The sequence below is a fragment of the Sander lucioperca genome, chromosome 22 (assembly GCF_008315115.2).
Source record: "Sander lucioperca isolate FBNREF2018 chromosome 22, SLUC_FBN_1.2, whole genome shotgun sequence".
Lineage (NCBI taxonomy): Eukaryota > Metazoa > Chordata > Actinopteri > Perciformes > Percidae > Sander > Sander lucioperca.
The window spans coordinates 8,497,947-8,518,685 of NC_050194.1; the positions used below are offsets into that span (position 1 = coordinate 8,497,947).

The 20,739-nt window shown below is 40.2% G+C and overlaps 1 protein-coding gene and 1 long non-coding RNA gene across 5 annotated transcripts in view; one reads left to right on the forward strand and one right to left on the reverse strand.

Moving 5' to 3' along the window:
• The window catches only part of LOC116046887 (ras-related protein Rab-26), a 132,956-nt gene that overhangs the window by 24,075 nt on the left and 88,142 nt on the right, over positions 1 to 20,739 (forward strand). The window lies entirely within an intron of this gene.
• On the reverse strand, positions 1,270 to 10,105 carry LOC118494243. The gene is made up of 4 exons (XR_004896354.1): positions 10,094 to 10,105; positions 5,512 to 5,523; positions 2,595 to 2,600; positions 1,270 to 1,497 (listed from the first exon to the last, which is right to left on the reverse strand). It is a non-coding gene; the product is annotated as an uncharacterized LOC118494243 (long non-coding RNA).

Below are 20,739 nucleotides of genomic sequence, written 5' to 3' on the forward strand. Positions count from 1 at the left end.
TTTTACCTTTTTCCGTTTGCGTCATGCGACTCCTCAAGTGTTTGTTGGGTTCCCAGGAAACGGTTGTTATGGGCCAGTAACCACGACAACGGTGCAAAGCAACGGACGTGTGGAAACCGTGCCTACTAGATTCCTCTCGCTTTTGCTGGCAGATGGCTTTTAGGCTTTTTTTTCCCCGAGCTTCAAGGTTGACTTCAGCTGGGTCCTCAGCTGGGTACAGGGAAGGTTTAGTTGTTTAGTTGTACACAGAGCAAGCCATGGCCAAAATCTGCATTTGATGACACATTTACCAGATGGGTTTTAAGACCATTCAGGGCATTGCTTTGCTTCACACTCTCACAGTTCAATGCGCTCAGAATGGGGAGCATTCCAGTTCAATCACAATCCTCTGCTGAAGGCCACAAAACCGCTCCACCGGAGCGAGTCAGGGTGCAAGTGTTGATCTGTGCACCACGCAAGATTTCACACGGAGACAGATTTCTTTCTATGACAACATGACGAGTTGCACATGGTGAGTTGTTTAAAGTGTAACTCTCGCCAAAATGCAACCTAGGGTCTTTTTGTGAATGTTCCTGAGTCAAACTTTTGTTTAAAAGCATAATTAGGACGGAAACGCCACTTTTAAGATTTACCGTATTTTCGTTTTTCGGTCAAATGGCCTTTTGAATGGGAGTGCTAGGGTCACTTCTATAATAGCATCAAAATCATTATTTTGAAAACACTAAGAAGACTCGACACAACATGAAACTTTGCTTTAAGTATCACCAGGGGCTCTACACATGAACTCCAGCATTGAGAACATTGTAGAGATGTTCCGATACTGATACCGGTATCGATGTCGGCTCCGATACTGCCTAAAACGCTGGTATCGGGAGTACTGGAGTTTATGCACCAATCCGATACCACGTAATAAAGCCCTAAAGAAAATCTAAATTAAAGTAGTTTATTTATGTTCTTTTTCCGTTATAACTGACTGTCAAACTGCAGAATAAAAGAAAGTTCTGTGGCGTTCATTGTTTGTGTTTGTTGATGTTTCACAAAGAGTTTAACCTGAGCCAGACTGACAAAGATAGAAATAATATCACATCCATACAGGGATAGTAGTATACAGTTGTTAAAACATAATAAAATATATGACACACTGGTATCGGATTGGTACTCTGTATCGGTCGATACGCAAGTTCAGGTATCAGAATCGGTATCGGGAAGCAAAAAATGGTATCGGGACATCTCTGATTGTTTGTGTACACAGAGTTTACTAAAAAAGTTTTTGAACGACTCACTTTAGCAGTTGTTGTTTCCGCTCTTCGCCATCTTTTCAGTCAAAAAGTATCGAACTCCAAATGCGAATGAATGGACTCCGTAGAAGGAAATGTCATTCTTATATGAGGCTCCTTTTTCAACTACAAGGTCAATATTGTTTTTCACTAACGACAAAACAACGAATTATCCGTGCATTTATATGGAACTAAGCTTTAGGAGCTTTCCATCTTTACTCTCCTCCCTCAACTATTTTTGACTGGCTCAATAGACGGTGACCGGAAGAACAACAGCTACAGTGAGTTGTTAAAACCTTTCTTTTTAGTAAACTCTGTGTACACAAACAATGTTCTCAATGCTGGAGTTCACATGTAGAGCCCCTGGTGATACTTAGAGCAAAGTTTCATGTTGTGTCGAGTCTTCTTAGTGTTTTAAAAATAGTGATTTTGATGCCATCATAGTAGTGCCGCTAGCATTCCCATTCAAAAGGCCATTTGACCGAAAAACGAAAATACGGTAAATCTTAAAAGTGCCGCTTCCGTCCTAATTATGTTTTTAAACGAAAGTTTGACTCTGGTACATTCACAAAAAGACCCTAGGTTGCATTTTGGCGAGAGTTAGGCTTTAAGGCTAATTGTGATAGAGCAGATATTTTTAAATGTGATCTTTTTACGCCAAAAATATAATAAAATAAGGTTGGTTTAGTACTTCCTCACCAGAATTATATTCCTGGCATTATTAGGAAGTAGGGCTGCTCGATTATAATCACGATTACTTTGGTCAATATAGAAATCACGATTATTTAACACCATTACACATTGACTTTTGAAAAGATGTTTACGATTATTGAATACCCCCCCCTCCCCCACTGAAACAGTTCAACAACAGTGAAAACACCTTGAACTGTGAAATTTCGTTTAATACTTTTCCCGTTTGAACCTTTTTTTCTTCATTCAGAACACTAGACAAAATGAGAGTTTACTTGCAAAACATAATGTGCAAAATAATCATTTCTCTCAATTACTCTGCATTTGTGAGTCAAAATCATAATCGCGATTAGAATTCAATCAAATGCATAGCCCTATTAGGAAGGCTTTGAAGCTGCATTTAGACAACCATGCGGGAAGATATTATTTACATAACACATATTTAAACAGTTAAATGAACATAGAAACTGTAAAGGGAAAGATGATGGTCAAAATGTTGACTTTTGCGGAATGCTATTCAGCAGACAAAGATAAACTTTAGCATTCATTTTGAGTTGTGTTTGTGTCCACCTGAAGAATTTTAAGTGCAACATTCATGCTTCTATTAGCTCTGCGTTAGTTCTCCACTAACTCCTGAGGGAAATATCTGTATCTTTAGCTGCTAAATGCTTCACTATGTTCACCAGCTTGGCGTATATTTTGTCTGTCTGTTGTTTGGTGATGGGCAAGTAGCATACAATGAGGTTACCGGAGCTTTTTAAATTGAAAAATAAATTGCCTACTGCTGCTGGAAATGAGATTGGTGAAAGCAGTGAGACTGAAGCAAAACATTGGGTCATGAAACCAAAACAATGAGATTGTAAAATGCTAAAAAAGTACTTAGTATTAAAGGGGCAGTTCAACCCCAAATCAAAAATGACCAAGTCCTTATTTTGTTGTAGCCATAATGATAGTATCATATGCATACATTATATCCACAAGTTTAATGCAACTATCGTGGTTTATCTTACCTGTAGGGCTATTTATCAATCTAGATTGTTTTGGTGTGGGTTGCCCATTGGAAGTATCACCTGTAGATAAGTCTGCCTTCTCTCTAATATAATGGAGCTAGATGGCACTCGGCTTTTGGTGCCCAGTGTGACAAATTAGTTTGTGTGTTTGTTTTTTTTTTTTAGTTTTTTTAACACAAATCGCAAGACTACAACTAGATTATTTTTTTAATTCAACCAAACTAGCATGCTACCGCTAGAAAGTTTGCAGATTTTCTGTTCTGCCGTACATGCAGATGAATGGCAGCAGTTCCTGGAGGTCCTCCGCAGGTAAATCTCCCGTTGGATAACGCGCTTGAGAAGGGTTGAAAATCGGCGTTTAGCTTTGTGCGGCGCCATAGCAACCATAAGCAACACTGGCTCTAGCAGTTTGCTGCTTCCTGTTTGGTGCTGGAGAGAGCACACCCATTGGTTGTTGACAATGTTCACATGATTTAACTTCACTACAAAGACTTACAACTTACGATAATATCAAACACGTTTGATTTTGTCGGAACGTCAAGATGGGAAAAAGACCACCTTGGCCACTTTACACCAAACGATTGAGACGACGGGAGCGCGCCTCAACTCTAGCAAGACTCATGATTTCATTCGGATATTGGAAATTAGTCTGGGACAGTGGAAAAATCATTTGGTGTAAGGTCGGCATAAGATGACTAAACGTTTATATCTTTATGAGAATCATCCTGCTTTCTTTTCATAGAGTCGGGGAAAATGCACATCTGGTAGATTCAATTACACAAATCCATGCCTTGACAAAAAGCACCACAACGATTACATTTTTGAAGTAGAGGACCAAACTGCTCGTTCACTGTCCCCATACACCTTTTCTCTGCCGGTGCAGGGATCCAAACTGGTACCTGGCAGTCCTTCATGCGCCTGTGAGTGTATTGGCTTCATACGATCTTTGATCAAGTTGCTCAAATGTGTTTAAAAAAAAAAGAAGAATTTAACTTTGAGAAGTCTGCTGCTGCCCCTCAGGTTACTGTCGTCACCGATGAAGATGGTATTTATTTTTTAGAAATGTTAAAGCAAGCTGGTGAAAATATATCAGAATGAATAGCTTTCCAATTTAACAATGCTGTGAGTGTGCAGTATTGTTTGCCACTTGCTCTGCTTAAAGATGACAGCCGATGTCTTTGAGTGAATTATTGAAAGATGGATGGATGGAGAAGGGTTGTTAACGAACTTGTTTATTTAAAACCGTGTGAGGAAAGAATTTGTCTCAGTCTGTAATTTGTCACATTTATGGAGAATAACAACACAGCTGTATTCACTTCTATCCTCCCCATCTGGGTTGATCTAATCTGAATTTGCCGCTTCGTCTCACCAGTTCAGCTTCACACTACAGTTCTTTCATTTGGTTTCAACAAATTAGTTTCACAGACTTAACACTTTCAGAATATTTGGGGAAGTGGTAACCAAGGCCTTTAAGGGACACGAGTGGCAAATTGTATCACATTTCCTCCCATTCAAAACAAAGAAATACCAGATATCAGTCCATAGAGAAGGACTTCAGTTATCTTTTAAATGGGAAACAAGATTTTTTAAGATAATTTTTTTGGCAGCTTTGTTTTTATTTGACAGTGTCGAAGCAGGGGCTGGAAATGGAGGCAGAGAGAAGGGCATGACTGAACGCAGTAAAAGTCCAAAAAGCTGGTATCAAACCCCGGACATTGCAGTAATGTGGCATGCACTCTAACCACTCAGCTTCCAAGGCACTCCTGGAAACAAGGTTTCTTTTTGAATGATCACGTTACAATAGGCTGACATAAGTACATGAGAGAAACTGAAAGAATCACAAACGGTAAAAAAAACAGCCAAAATCAGTACTTACAAAGAAACTCCTATGACAAAATTGACAAAAGATTTCTAACATAAATTGGTGTGCTTTTAATAAGGTTTCATCACATTAATAAAAAAAACCGTTGACAGTTAATTAACTGTATTTTATCTTATGTTTTCAAATATGTCAAAACAGGAGAAAAGAAAGGGTTAGCAGTAAGTAAGGTGATGAAGTACAAGAAATTGTATAATAATATATAAATAAATGTAAGAGCAACAAGTGAGGATGTAGGTTGTGGTGGGTCAAACAAACACAGGACCTGAGTCCTGTTTGCAGCAAATTTTGTTTTTAACTTTACGGAACAAACAGAGTTGCGTCACATTCTGCATCACCTGCATAACCGGAAATGAAATGGTGTCTGATTGGAACCCAAACCACAATCTTTTTCTAAACTGAACTCATTAGTTTTGGTGCCTAAACATAACCAAGTAGTTTTTGTGCCTAAACCCAACCAAATTGCGAGCGCTTTACAACATTGACATATTTTAGACCATAACGTTGCATTATGGTTTACCGCTAGGGGTGCTCATTTATGAAACGCTCCTGTAGGTCGTATTAGGGGGTAGAAATAAATGATCGATATCGTTGTATGCTTTGGAGGACTTAAACGTCATGCTTGTTAAAAGGCAAATCAAGGTGATGCAGCCACTCTGTTACTCTACTCTGTTATTGCTGCTATAGATTTTTATGGAAGAATCCCCCAATCCCCCTATTTTCCCAACTGAAATTGTAGTGTCAGATATGCACACTGGGGTGACGTCTAGTCAGTACACACTGCCTTATTCCGGTATCATTTACATTTGCGATTCGGTCTCAAATGAGAAATTTTACATTTCTTGCCAATAAATTTTGAGAATTACCTTGACTAACCCCCAAAGTACATACAGCATGTTAAAATTACACAGAACACTAGCAGACCTGTACGCGAGCACCTGCACATGGCCTTCATGCATATTCATAGACTTGCAGAAACAGATGTTTCAGGCTTTAAAAGGAAGAAAAGCAGGTATGCAGTTTCATCAATCAGCAAACTCCTGCTTGGAAAGCTTTATTGTACAGCGGTCAGAGTATCCACTGATTAACTGGATACAAAACAGTGCCAGAATTGGGCCAGTATTCACCAGTACTGAGTACCGGCACTGATTTTTGTTCCACATGAGTACCCTTAAATCTAGACATTCAGCAATGCCCAATGCAATGATCCTTTGTTACAAAACCACATTTTCAGGCACTGTGACGATTCGAGATTGGTAGTCAGTTCAGACTTTGCACTTCCTTAGAACGAATCATCAAATAGTCGACTATTTAGGGTCACCCCCTACAAGACATACGTATCAATATAAAGTTATCCTAGACACGTGATGATCACGTCATGCAACTGCTAAGTTAGAATACTGGCACTTTGTTTGGTCCAATTCAGGCACTGACGCTAAAATATAGTGTGCTGGGATTGAACGTTATCACCATGAAGTACTTTATACTGAGAAAGGGAGGAGGCAGTAGACAATATTAAACCAGTATGTATTATACCACTTAATTCAATGGAGCGAGAAGAAGCAGAAGTGTGTGTTGTCTTACCGCTCCTGCCCTTTTCACGTCATAGATCAAACTCCCCTCATATTTAATACGCATTATTAACGCGGTGGAAGGGCGAGGTGCTACCTAGGTGATCAATTAACGTCTCCGCTGGAAATAATGTGTAGTCACCATTCTGCCCTCCATAAGGAATCAACTGAAATCAAATCCCACAACAATGATATTCACAAATCAGGGCTGTGGACAAGCTCTGCTGAAGAAGGCGGCGGGGTTGTATTTCTTTTTTTATGTGAAGGTGATTCTGAAGTTGGCACAGATTGCATTTTTAATTTTCGTTCCACCACTTAAGGAGACCACTGTGTCTATACCACACACTCACACACACACACATGCATAGGCAAAATTAATTATGGAAAAACTTTGTTTATGTAGTATATTGATGTGTGGGGTGTGCTATATTTCTTTATGTGCATGTGTGCAGAGTTCACTTTTTTGTCTTTTGCAGGAAACATAAATAGTCGGTAGGACATATTTGGTCAACTTTTGAGTGAAGTGTACATTTTTTAATACCTTCTCAGCATAAAAATACAGCTGTAGCCATCTTCGATGTAGATAGTTGGTATTGTTACATTCACAGTCAGGTTTAGCTTGAAAAGAGTAGCTAAAACATCAAATAACGATATTCCTTTAGGGAACATCTAGGGGAAGATTAATGTAGGCTACATCAACCTATAACATGAAACCTAGTCAACTGAAAGTACCGATTACCTTACCTCCACATCTACAGCTAAGTTAGCGTTAGCTTACCTTTTTATGAATGTTTGCATGGTTTTGTGTTTTGAGCAGTTAAACTTAGGGCATTTTCAGCCTTTAGTTCAGTTGACTCAAACTAGAGATTGTTTGCCGTTTGCTTCCACTTCCATGTTGTGTTATGTTCCTGCTAATGGACACATCTTTACATCAAAAATATGTAGTGCGGGACCCGACCATTTGACTATTCAGATCTTTGTTCGTTGGGTAGGTATTTGGTTTTTAATTTTGGGATTTGGATATTCTTTTGTCGTTTGCGTTTTTTTCTTCAGTAATGTAGAACAACAAAATCTTTTTCAACCAAAAGACACATAGTGAATTAAGGTGAACACAGAAACGGCCATGTGCAATGCCACCACTGGCTGCGTCAAGCTGTTAGTTTAGGGTCTAGTTTAAGTCTCAGTTTTCATAAACTGGGTAAACAGCAGGTTGAATCACTATTGTTATAGCTTTATTACAATTTTGTTATTTTATTGAATTATAAGCTGCTGCTCACCAAACTAATTCATGTATTATTACCTTTTAAGATCTCCATGTCAGGATATGACGTCCTGCAAGGTTATGATCCTTAATAAAAGTATGGAGTAGCAGGAAATGGCTTCGCACCGAATGTTTGCAGAGTAGTTGACACTGATTACAAGGATGAGAACACCATGTTGGAAGGATGACAAGACATTATTGCGTCTTCCTCGCTCACATACTAAGACATTTTGAAGTCTATGTAATGCTGGGTTTGGGATTCTGTAACATTATCCTCTTTGCCATGTTATAATATAATTAAACCAGTCTCCCACAGCACAGAACAAAAGAGAAAAAAGTAAAACAGTGTAACCTTAAAAAGTTATGATAACATGATAGCGTGGCTTTGTAAACAATGATTTATACCTCACACTGCAGCAACAGCAAGTACCTTTTCACAGCTGAGTGGAACTCGGTAACAAAAGAGTAAAAGGTATTTGTTCTGAACAATGACTACTCAAAGCTCTGCCATGCCCATCAACCTACTGCTGAAAATAGTTTGCTCTGCGTTGTAGCTATTTCAAGGCTAATCTAACACAGAACTCTGTCAGTGCTCTGCAAATCACTGTTTCTGTACTTTGTAGCTATAGCAACATCATATGTGCCCTTCAGTCCATGTTTCACATGTAAAAAAAAACAAACATTTGTTTTCATTTTTGAACTTTTAACCCTAATTATGATTTATTGACTTTCAGTAGAATCATATTGGGATAATATAAACATATTCTGGTATCATTTGACAAAAGTATGTAATCTACAGTAATGCTTCTGCGCACAATTTAATAACAAACTACCCAAAGGAGTTCATTTTATTGAAGTTTTGGTTTTACATTTGCAAAGAGCTTGTGTGTTTTGCCTTAACACTGGAACACAGTTCATTGCATCGAACATAATTTTGAGTATTTCATGATTTTTGCTTACATTTGCTGTATTTTGATAATTTAATTTTATATACTTTATATTGTTATTATATATATTATTTATATATTATATTATTTATTATATTTTTGACTGGACAGCTAGGTGAGAAAGGGGAGAGAGAGGGGGAAGACATGCAGGATATTGTCACAGGTCGGATTCGAACCTTGCACCTCTGCGTCGAGGCATACACCTCTCAGTATATGTGCGCCTGCTCTACCACTGAGTCAACCCGGCCACCATTTGCCGTATTTTGATATGCTTACTGAAAATAGTGAAAACAAACCTACATCACAACATCTGTTATGAACTGCTGGACTAATTGTCGGGTCCATTAACTCCCTTGACCTGGGCTAGTTGCCGGACAACTGGTCCTGACCAAGCAATAGTGTGACACATAATCTCCCAACAAATGGCAATTGCAACGGTTTTTACTTTAAAAATGTTGAACTTTTCCTTTGAATTATCTGGTCATCCTTCCCCTATCTATATGAACACAAGTTGAATGAAACCACATTAGCATACCAGACAGTAAGGTCATCCTGGATTAGTGACTAAGGACAAAACTCTGAAATAAAAAGCTCTAAGGACTCGTTTTAACAATCGTAAGAGGACCTCAGGAGGTTCCTTGGTGAACTCCTTCATAAAGACTTCAAAAACCTACTGGGTTTTTAAAAAAAAACGTTGAAGTGCTATTTAAAAAAAAAAAAACCTTTCAGATGAACTCCAGGTGGACCCCGTATGTTTTGAAAAGTGATAATACTGCACCAGATTTTGGGAAACACGCACATGCAGAAGTAGTTGTATAACACAAAGTTTGCGTGTGTGTTGACCGTGTAATGCTATTCTGGCTTCTCTTTTATCACAGCGCAACACTGCCTCTGACTACTGACCCTGGAGAGTAAGGGATGAACAGCAAAGCTGTGGGGTGGACACACAGACAAATACATACTCTATACACACACAAGGGAGCAAGGAAGCAATTAACTGCATGACTGCACGTACAGAAAAAAGATTCCAGACACCATTTCACTTCATATCTTCACTTCCATCAACTCATTTTCCTCATCCCCCGCCCCACACACACACACACACACACACACACACACTTGCTGCCTTTTAAGCTGTATCTCTATATCTCTCCCGTTCCATCCTTTCCTTGTTCCATCTTCTATAACTGTGATGACAAATGTCAGCACTGCTCAGTAATGGCAACAATCAAACTCTAGACATAAAGGCAGAGTGGATAAAGCAAGGCAACAACTGCCAAGATGCACTACTTGGTTAAACTAATTTATTCTCCAGCAAACACTTTCTCTCTTACAAAAACAAGCCAGGCAGGACTGCACCTAGAAAACAGCAGCCCTTTAGAAAACTCCCTCATCTTTGTCAAGCCACAGAGATACACAGTGACTATTCATCAAGCTGTCAGCCCCTACTTTCTTTACTAAACCATATCAAAGCCTCAACAAAATGCTGCAATATCACACTGTGCTCCTAGAATACTTAGAACAAACCAAAAGAGCTGCCACACTGTGTCCTTTAAATACAGAGGGATAACACTTGAGCTTAAGCAAAAAAAAAAAATGAAAGCCCAATGAGACGTATTGGAAGTAGGCGACATGCCCTAATAGGATTCCCTGCCTATTGTTTGGATTATACTATCATGTCTGGGCAAGGATTGAATGGTTTAGGGGTGTTACATGTTTTACATTTAAAATAAGGGATTCTGTTTAGTGTTGGTTTTACAGCCCGCAACTTCACTGTTTGATTCAGTGTCACTGCTCTCATAAACCAACTGCCCAAATGGCAGACCGACAAAGTCGGAAACAGAAAAATGATTCACCGTTGCAATGTTGTTTTTAATCGCTCTCCGCCAAGAAACAATACAAATTCCAACGCACAGTGGATTAGGCAAGGATTTGCATTAGTTTGTTTAACAGACCAGACCTAGGTTACATCCCATGACAATTATGAACATGCCCGCAGCCTCAAATGCAATTCCTACTTAACCATTCCCACTTCCTCGTTCCAGTCCGTGGTTGAGAAGCACGGGGGGAGACTTTGTTTTGCCCCGAGGGCCAAAGTTGACTTTGGCCATGGAGGCGAAGCTTACTTCAATGCTAACCTCTTCACTTTATCCTGCATTTGGGAAGCATGACACAGGAACTTTACTTGGTCTGTGTGCAGTGTTGTAAAATTATTTTGAATATTTTAGAGCTCCCCCTACATTTCTCAAAAGACGCTTTCATACAAATGATCATGCCGCTAATCACAAAGCACCATTACATGTTTTTCTCTACGATTGAAACCATGGAGAAAAAAAACTTCACACTCACTCCAGGGCTTACATGCTCAATACCTACTGCATATATAAGGAACAAAGACATAAAAAAGAAAGACTGCCGACTTTGTGATTACCATAATCGTTGTAATGGAGGCCCATAAAATACAACTGTGCTTTGTAAAATTAGCATGGGTGGGATATCATGATATAAGTCCCCATTCACATTCTTTCACTGCAGCAGGGAGTGCTTTCCACTGGCACCGTGTGTAAAAGCAGAGGTTAGGGGAATGTTAATGCTCTCTCCTGAGATGGAAAGAGAAGACAAGCAGCACAGACCAAGTTTTAAAGTGGACAAGTCAGACTCGCCATGGTTGGCTGCCCCCGATTCTAAATCTGCGTTGAGATTTGAGACAGTAAGACAAAGAGGGAAAGAGAAGGAGAGAGCCCCCATGGGTCCATGGCTGTCCAAACCTTAAGCCAGACTTCTAAGAGACAGCCAGAAAGACATACTTCATATCAGGTACAGCTAGACTAGTCTACAGAGGGAAAAGTCAGTGTAAGGAGGGGTAGGACGTGGATTGTAATATGGACTGACAATATAAATAAAATGGTAAGGGAATATTCTTGTCTCAGGAGTTTGATGTGTGAGCAGCAACACAGTCTCACTTCTAGCGCATCAAAAACCAACGCTTGGTCAGGGGCTTTTGGCGTTTCTGATGCAAAAATTCTCCTTTAGACGCAGGGGGCTTTCAACTTATTCCAATGTAATCCCATCCGCGACGATATTGGACGCTCTGGGTATCCCTTTGGCGTTATTTTTCTTGGTCGGGACCCCTTTGCGTCACCTTTTGACGCTCTGGGCAGGCTGATCTCATTAAGTGGTGTATGTATGACACGCCAATCCGTATGCCATTTTTGCGTGTTATCAAGACGCATAAATGCTTTTTAGCGTGTTTATCAATGCCGTTTGGCCTCCGTTGACCTACATTACATGTGAATTGTCGCCGTAGCGAGTAGTATGAAAGGATGGAAGTCTGTGGAGGATGGTTGGGGTGGTGGATGGGTAAAACACAGGACTTTCACCCAGGAGAGCCAGGATCGCGTCCCGCGTGTGGTGTTTATTAATCATTCTTTTTTTTTTTTTTTTTTTAAGCCTTCCCAAATGTTCTTTTCCTAAACCCAACTGTTCATTGTTTTCCTAAGCGTGTGACGTTGGTCACTGTCGTGTTTTTGTGTTACTAAAGCCTTTCCCAATGTTCTTTTCCTAAACCCAACCTTTTTTTTTTTTTTTTTTTTTTTACACGTGTGTGACGTTCTCGCGATAGCACGGCACGTTCTCGCGATGTATGTTTACATCCGCTGTATACAGCGTAGACATACACGTGGATAGCTCAAAATGCGCTTTAGGAAAGTGGCGTGTATGTTTACGCAAAGTCATGATGCCATGTTGCTCTGGGTCGGGACCCCTTAGTGACCACTTAGTGTTAGGGAAAGATTGTGGTTGGGGTTCAAAAATGTATGTTTAACTGACACGTGGGACAAGAACGGGACAGTTATGGTTAGGAAAAGATTGTGGGTGGGGTTACAAAATGTTTGTATACTGACACGCAGGACAAGAACGGGACACGAACCCCGGTCTCCTGGGTAAAAGTCCTGTGTTGTTTGACCCATCCACCACCACCCCTACTCGCTACCGTTGTCGCTCTTCATACTACGTCATCTGCTACAGCGCTGCGGTCAAGCTGCTCCTAACGGTGCGTCCCATACGGACACGAAAGGGTGCCTTGTGCATCGGTATCTGACGCTGAGAGCCACTGACCAAGCGTCAGTATTTGACGAGGGAGTGAGAACGGCTTGTGAACAGGAACACAAGGTTAAAGATTTCAAGACTTGATCGACAGATGGAGCGGCACAGATATTACAGAGGTCAGGCCAGAGCACAGCATGAGGGAACAAGAATCTAGGGTGGGCGGGAGAGGGAGGAAGAAAGGAGGCTGAGCATGGAAGATGACATTTTGAAAGGGAAGCTGGCGGTTATGAGAATACAAATTAAAAAAAAAACATACAGGAGAGAAATAGATTAGGGAGAATAAGTAGTGGGAAAGAAAGAGAGCCACAGAGGGTGACAAATCCAGGATTAGCTGGTCTTATTGCCAGATGCAGAGTGTGAGCCATTCAGCGCTAAACCACTGCATTGTGAGTGGAGAGGAGAGGAGGAGGAGGGGTTAAGAAGACTAGGGCTTCCAAATTACAATAGGCCGTGGCCTAAGATGGCTCAATGTGCATTTCCCTAGGTTAGGTAATTTCAGTTGACTGTGTTAAAGCGTAACTCTCGCCAAAATGCAACCTAGGGTATTTTTGTGAATATACCAGAGTCAAACTTTCGTTTAAAAGCATAATTAGGACGGAAGCGCCACTTTTAAGATTGACCGTATTTTCGTTTTCGGTCAAATGAGCTTTTGAATGGCAGTCCTAGGGTCACTACTATGATAGCATCAAAATCACTATTTTTAAAACACTAAGAAGGCTCAACACAACACTTTGCTCGAAGTATCACCAGGGGCTCTACACATGAACTCCAGCATTGAGAACATTGTTTGTGTACACAGAGTTTACTAAAATGCAGTTGGTTTTTCCACTGGCCGCCATCTTGCCAGTCAAAAAGTGGCGATCTCCGAATGCAAATGAACGGACTCCATAGGAGGAAATGTCATTCGTATATGAGGCTCCTTTTTCAACTACAAGGTCAATATTGTTTTTCACTAACGACAAAACAACAAATTATCCGTGCATTTATATGGAACTAAGCTTTAGGAGCTTTTCATTTTTTACTCTCCTCCCTGTTACGTTGCATTCGGAGATCGACTCTTTTTGACTGGCACGATGGCGGCGAGCGGAAAAACCAACTGCTAAAGTGAGTTGTTCAAAACCTTTCTTTTTAGTAAACTCTGGGTACACAAACAATGTTCTCAATGCTGGAGTTCATGTGTAGAGCCCCTGGTGATTCTTAGTGTTTTAAAAATAGTGATTTTGATGCGATCATAGTAGTGACCCTAGTACTCCCATTCAAAAGGCCATTTGACTGAAAATGCAAATACGGTCAATCTTAAAAGTGGCGCTTCCATCCTAATTATGCTTTTAAACGAAAGTTTGACTCTGGTACATTCACAAAAATACCCTAGGTTGCATTTTGGCGAGAGTTTCGCTTTAACTGAAATTGATTTGTAGCCTATTAGATCAGCCTTTAACCAGTTTATTGAATAAGTGTCGACTGTCAATCTGGACAGCAGCTCTCTTAACTTAGCCAAAAACATGAACCTACAGTAAATGCACCACTCACTTGGCTGCCTTAGCATTCATTTTGAATTATCCTGGGAGCTTCACACCTTCAGACCTTCACATTTTCGATATACTGTATATAGAAATATTCTACTACTATACACTATTCAGTCAGTTCAGTAAAATGATCTTGAACAAAGCTAAGAGTTCACAGCCACTTTGGAAAGCTAACATTATATCCATTTGGTAGACAGTTTGGTCCAAAGTGAATTATAAAGGGCCTTCATACTCCATTAGAACAAGAGCTAGATGTCATGAACAATTGGAAGTGAACAGTCGTATCTTGAGCTCAATGCTAACATCCATCCAGTATGTATTTGTTGAATTATTTTAGTGGATAGTAAGCATGAGCCGTGATAACACCATGCTGAATAGATAAAGAAAAGTGTGCCACCTACAGAACACAACTACTATCTACAGCAAGTCCAAGAGAAAGACATCCCAATACCAGCATGCAGCAGCAAAGCATAGTAGGTGTCAACACAACACGGGGAACTGCTTTAACCCTCGTCAGTTGTTGCACTGCTATACACAGTCTCCCAGTTAATGATAAACCAGAAAACAAATATACACGCATCTGTATCTTTCATGTGCTGCCTTTCGTCTGAATGCGCTTTCCTTGTTGACTTCTGGCTGTGTCGGCTTTCCAATCAAGAAAAAAATTCTATTTCCTCAAGACTATAAGGCTAACAGAGCTGGCTGCTCCTTCTGTTTGATAGGTCAGCGTGTAGCAACGCCCTGAGGCATCCCCTGCTTTATGGTCTATTTTAAATAAAATGGGACCGTAATTTACAGAATGAAGACCAGCGATTGAGACCATAATCTTGTTAGGAAAATGTTTACTCAGGTAATAAATCAATTGGGAAGTAAAGTCATTTTCTAATAGACTTCTGTAGAAACATAGTGGAGTCTCCACCTGCTGGAAATTAGATTGAGAATTGGCTTCACTTTTCAGGGCCCGGAAGTTTCCACTTGTTTACATTGCAACTTCTGCACTTCTGAGTCCAGAGTAAAGGTTTTATCAGTTGGTTTTTAATCGGTGGCACATGAAGATAAGGTCATAATATATTTTTATGCAGGCTTTCTCACGAACCATTCATACATACAGCTACGAAAAGTAATGCACCGCAAATTGTATGTATTACACGTATTTTTTGCTGTATGCAAACGCAACTGCTGCTGTATAAGGCGCTCTGGACCACGTAGGGACCAGGTCGGGGTGGGTGGCTGGGTCACAAAACACAGGGCTTTCAAGCCGGGGAGCAGAGTTAACTCCCCAGGGAATACAAAAGACTTTCACCCAGGACACGCGTGTTCCTTGGGAGTGTGTTAATCCAATCCACAATTTTTTTCCTAATCTTAACTAGTCGTTTTGATGCCTAAACTTAACTGTCGACGTCGCGTGACGCTCACTTTTTTCTCGGCTAAACTCAACTACCACGGCCCCTCAAAGGACCATCATCACACCGTGCCCTGTAGTCGGCTACCTAGTGTTAATTTCGTCAGACGAGACGAGACTAAATATGTTTGTCAACGACCTTTTTTTTCATGACTAAGACGAGATGATGACGAGACTGCACCAATGTCCAAAAACGCTGACTAAGACTAAATTAACATGCATTATTGTTGACGAAAAAAGACGAGACTAAAATGTTTTGCATAAAATAAAAACTAAGATAAAATCTCTCTTAATTTTCGTCTACAATCGTCTTTCATCATGAGATAGAATGTTCAGCTGTTACTAGGGTTGGGTACCGAGACCCTGTGCTAATACGGCATCGGTACCTTAACGACCTTATCTACCGGACCGAATAGCAACACAGATTTCGGTGCCACTTAAATGCCTGCGCTTCTCTCTGATGCTCCTAAACGGACGTTAGAGGCAACCGAAACATCGCCGCATGTTACGCTAGTTAACACTACGCTTGGCAGCAGGTAACGTTAGCCTACCGTTAGCTAGCAGCTAGATTTAACACGGTTAAAATGCTGACAGCTAAACAGTGTAAAGTGTGACTGTATTTCACTGTAGAGGATTCCAACACCGGGACGTACGACAGTCTGTAGCTGCCGTTGTCTGAAAAACAACACAGATGTTGCGTTCACTTGAAACTTGCCTCGCCAGCCTCGTGCTGCATTCAAAGTTATTGTAAAATACCCTTTTCCCATCCAGTGGTTGTTTTTGTCGTTTAACAGGAATTTACCGGTGAAATAAGAAAGAGGCTCGATATTTGGTCGCATTTTACGTACAATGATATTGACAAAAAATCTGAATGTGTCATTGTAACTATTTGACAGAAATGGTTGGCAGAAATAATCTCAGAAATAATTTGTTATTTAAAAAAAGACTAAAATGTTTTGACTAAAACTTGACTAAGATATATTGAGTTTTCTTTTGACTAAAACTAGACTAAAATGACGAGACTTTTAGTCGACTAAAACTTGCGACATTTGGCACAAGACTAAGACTAAATTAAAAAATAGGTGACAAAATTAACACTGTGGCTACCAGTAACTTTTTGTCGGCTAAACTCCACTTCCAACTGCTGCTGATACGAGCGACAGCTTCTGGAGCTCTGCAGCGGGCGTCACGTGACGTATGATGTCGTACGAACCCGTCCATGAGAAGGCGTTGTTTTATTAACTATAGTGCAACAATGAAGCAGTTAAGAGAACAAAGTTCCCAATCAAAATCAGCAGGGTGTATTATGCTGATTAAAGTGTGATTTTCATTTTTCTCTCGTCGGTGAAGTAGGTCCTTCATTAACAATGCTTCTGTGCAGTCTTTGTTTCTTTGACAGAGGGGCATAGTGGGTGTTCATGCTACAGTGCTTTATTTGAACCCAAGGCCAGCGAGAGGAAATTACTACCTTTTATTTCCTTTTATTTCTGAACTTTGGATTGCAGTAACAGCTATTGAGCACATCTGTCATTGTCAAATAAGTGCCTACAGTCGTTTCTGTATTCATCTATCGAAGAACCACTCAGGGTTTTCTTTTAATTTGTGTTTAGCCAAAGTCTTGTTTCCACCTGAAAACTTGAAGAGTCAGCATACTGAAATAATAAACTCTCATTAAGTCAGTGCTGATTAGACAGAGCACTGTTGAGACATCCATGGATAATGTATATGTGTGTGTGTGTGTGTCTGTGTCTGTGTGCACGTGTGTGCATTGGTTGGTTTGTTGTAAAAGATTTTTGATAGAGCTGGCTGGCAGGTTCGCTGTTGACCTCCCAATAGTGAAGTGTGAAAGCCCGGAAGGGAATTAACAGCAGCTGAAAATCAAATGCTGACAGTTTTGTTTGTGTCTGTAAAGTTTGTCTGAACTGCTACTTTTTTTTCTCCTATAAATATCTACAGTACAGTGTCAAAAGATGGAGGAAAAAAAACATAATGCCACAGCATTAGTGTTGCATCTGAAATGGATTGATCAACACCAGCGAGTCAGCTCTTATTACTTCGTGGGTTGTTGAGCAAGTAGTTAAAAAGAATCAATGAAACTATCACAACCGTGTTTTCAATGCCAAGACAAACAAAGGAACACCATACTACAGTAACAGCCTTTGGACATGAAGGCCAATACAGACTGCATTGATGAATACATGTTACACTGGAGCAGCAACTGTGCCAATGCCTCTGCCGTTTACTGTTTCTCAAAGCATGTTATCTGACTATACAGTGGCACTCATAAGTTTATGAACCCATGCTAAAGTTGACTAAAAAGAGGAATAAAAAAATCATCTTTTGGAAATTGATCTTAATGCCTTATTTAAAAAAAAAATAGGAAAAATCCAACCTTTAAGGACACCATTTTTTTCCTGATAAAGTTCCCTTGGTCTTTGGAATTAAAATAGTCCCGCATCATCACATACCCTTCGCCATACCTAGAGATTGGAATGGTTTTATTTCAGTTAGCCTAATAGCTGGTTTGATTTGCATTGAGAGATGATTTTATGGAAAGTACCCCATGCCAATATCTAGGTATGGTGAAGGGTATGTGATGATGTGGGGCTATTTTAATTCCAAAGGCCAAGGGAACTTTATCAGGATGTATAGTATCCTGGATCCATGAAATAACTGGATAATAATAATAAAAATCTGCCTGCCTCTATGGGAATTCAACATAGGGCTGTACTTACTTATGCCCCCTGTATTTTAAGGAAGAACAATTATCTATTTACGATACATTATTCATTCACAAAGAAAATTGGTGTCCTTAAAGGTTGGCTTAATTTCTTCCATTCCATGTCCCTTTCAGTTTTTGTAACAATAATAATGATGAGACGGCACCATTAAACGCTGACTGTGGCGATATCAACATGCGATATTGTTGATGAAAAAGACCACACTAAAATATAGTTAAGCAGCAATACTGGAGGCTAAGCAATCAGCCCGTTCCAAACAGGACACTGCACTAGTAGATAGAATAATACGATTATAGTAAAATATTTATATGTATGATGAGAGTCCTTTTTGAGGTGGAGGACTTCTTGTGATGTGAGCTCTTGATTGCTCATATATATTCAAAGTCAGTGCGGGTCAGGCTGGCAGGTTGATCGACGGATAGCTTCGAGATGTCCGACTCTTAAGGCTGCTAATGAATATTAATGGTCGTTTGTCAATAGCTCAGCATTGTGTGTATGCGTCAGTGTGGTAATTTTTAACGTGTGTGTGTGTGTTGTCTTTGTGTCTTTGTAACTGTCTAGGGTTTTTGTGTTTTCATCATTGTCCAGTATGCGTGGCTGTCGTTTAATATAAATCCGTAACCGACGGTTTAGATATGAGGGCGTATTCCCGCCACCTTTCCACCACCGCTAGGGGCGCTATTTTATGATACACTCCCGTGGGTCGTATGAGAGGGTTCAGAACAAACAACGCATGTCCTCCTGTGGTTTGGAGGACTTGTTGGAATGATAGAGTGTATGCCTGTGGGGCCCTACAGGGTGATCTATTATGCTCATTTTCAGGTACATACTTGTGTGAACATTAAAGCATGTCATTGTTATTTCTCTGTCTGAAATGCTCTGTTGTTAGTAGGCAGAATTGCCCCTGTAGGTGTTATATTATATTACTGGGATATTAATACTGATGCATTAACACAAGGCAGTATTTTAATGCTGTAGCGGGTTGAGGTGGACTGTTTGGTGTCTATCGGGTGGTTTAATCCATAACGCTGCATTGTATTTATAAGATTATCATATATTTTGTAAGTACTGTAAAATAGTAAACAAGTGAGTATAGCTGTTAAATGTAGTAAAGTATTTGCCTCTGAAATGTAGTAAAGTGGAACTATAAATTGGCATGAAATGGGGATAATTAAGTCAAGTACAGTATTACCTCAAATGTACTTAAAGCTGCAGTGGGTAGAAAGCAACAACGAAAATGGCAGAGTAGAAAGTAGAGTGAGATCTCTTCCTGTATCTCTTCCTCTCCCCTCTTTGTCACATATGCATGCACAAAACAGCCAATAGGAACGCTGTCTCTCTCTGAAATGGCCTGTGATTGGCCAAAGTCTCCCGTCACAGGCTAGATTTCCTAAAGCCTCAAAACAGAGCCAAGCAGATGTGCAAGTTTAGTAATCAGTCCTTCCAGAAAAATGTGGAGTTTTTTTGTGATTGTTGCGGGCAAAAATCCTTGACTATGCGGCACGTTTTCTTAAAAAATGCGATGCAATATGCAGGATATTTATGCAATTTTATGCGATGAAATTGCGGGAACTTGCAAAAACTGCGGTTTCATCATGGCTTCATCACGGGGTTTGCAGCTTTTCAATGATGTTCACGTCACTTCATAACGTCACTTCATAACGTCACTTCATAACGTCACTTCATAACGTCACTTCATAACGTCACTTCATAACGTTCCCATGACAACAGAGGAAAATGGCTGCTCTTGTGTGAAGTAAACGCAACATTTTTCAACTTTCTGCTAAGATATGTGACTTTTTTGCCACAAAAATGCGGGGATAATGAAATCATGCAAGCCCCGCAAATTTTTTTGCGCGGAAATCGGCAATTTATGCGACGAAAGTGCGGCGTATTTCAAAAAATGGGGCCCCCACATAAATATGCGGACTTTGGCTGATTATGCATTTAATTATGCGATCGCATAATCACGTTTTTCTGGAGGGACCCGCAGAGGTGCAGACGGAGCAAACTACGTTGGCTCTGCAGTTTTGTTGAAGTCACAGTGAGTCACGGCAATGCCGATAAAGTGGTTTCAAGTTTGGTTACAGTTTTTCAAAACTTCACACAGACACCATTCACCGTGATATGATATTAATGGCGAGCCGAAAGCGGTCGCGGTGCTGTTGACATTACACTTCCTCTGAGACGAGCAGGCACAACGGTGGTTTCTGTGCCCTTGGGACTGACTGACAGGCTGAGGTTGCAAGGCAAGGCAACTTTATTTCTACAGCACCTTTCAGCAACAAGGCAATTCAAAGTGCTTTACATGAAACATTAAAGAGCAAT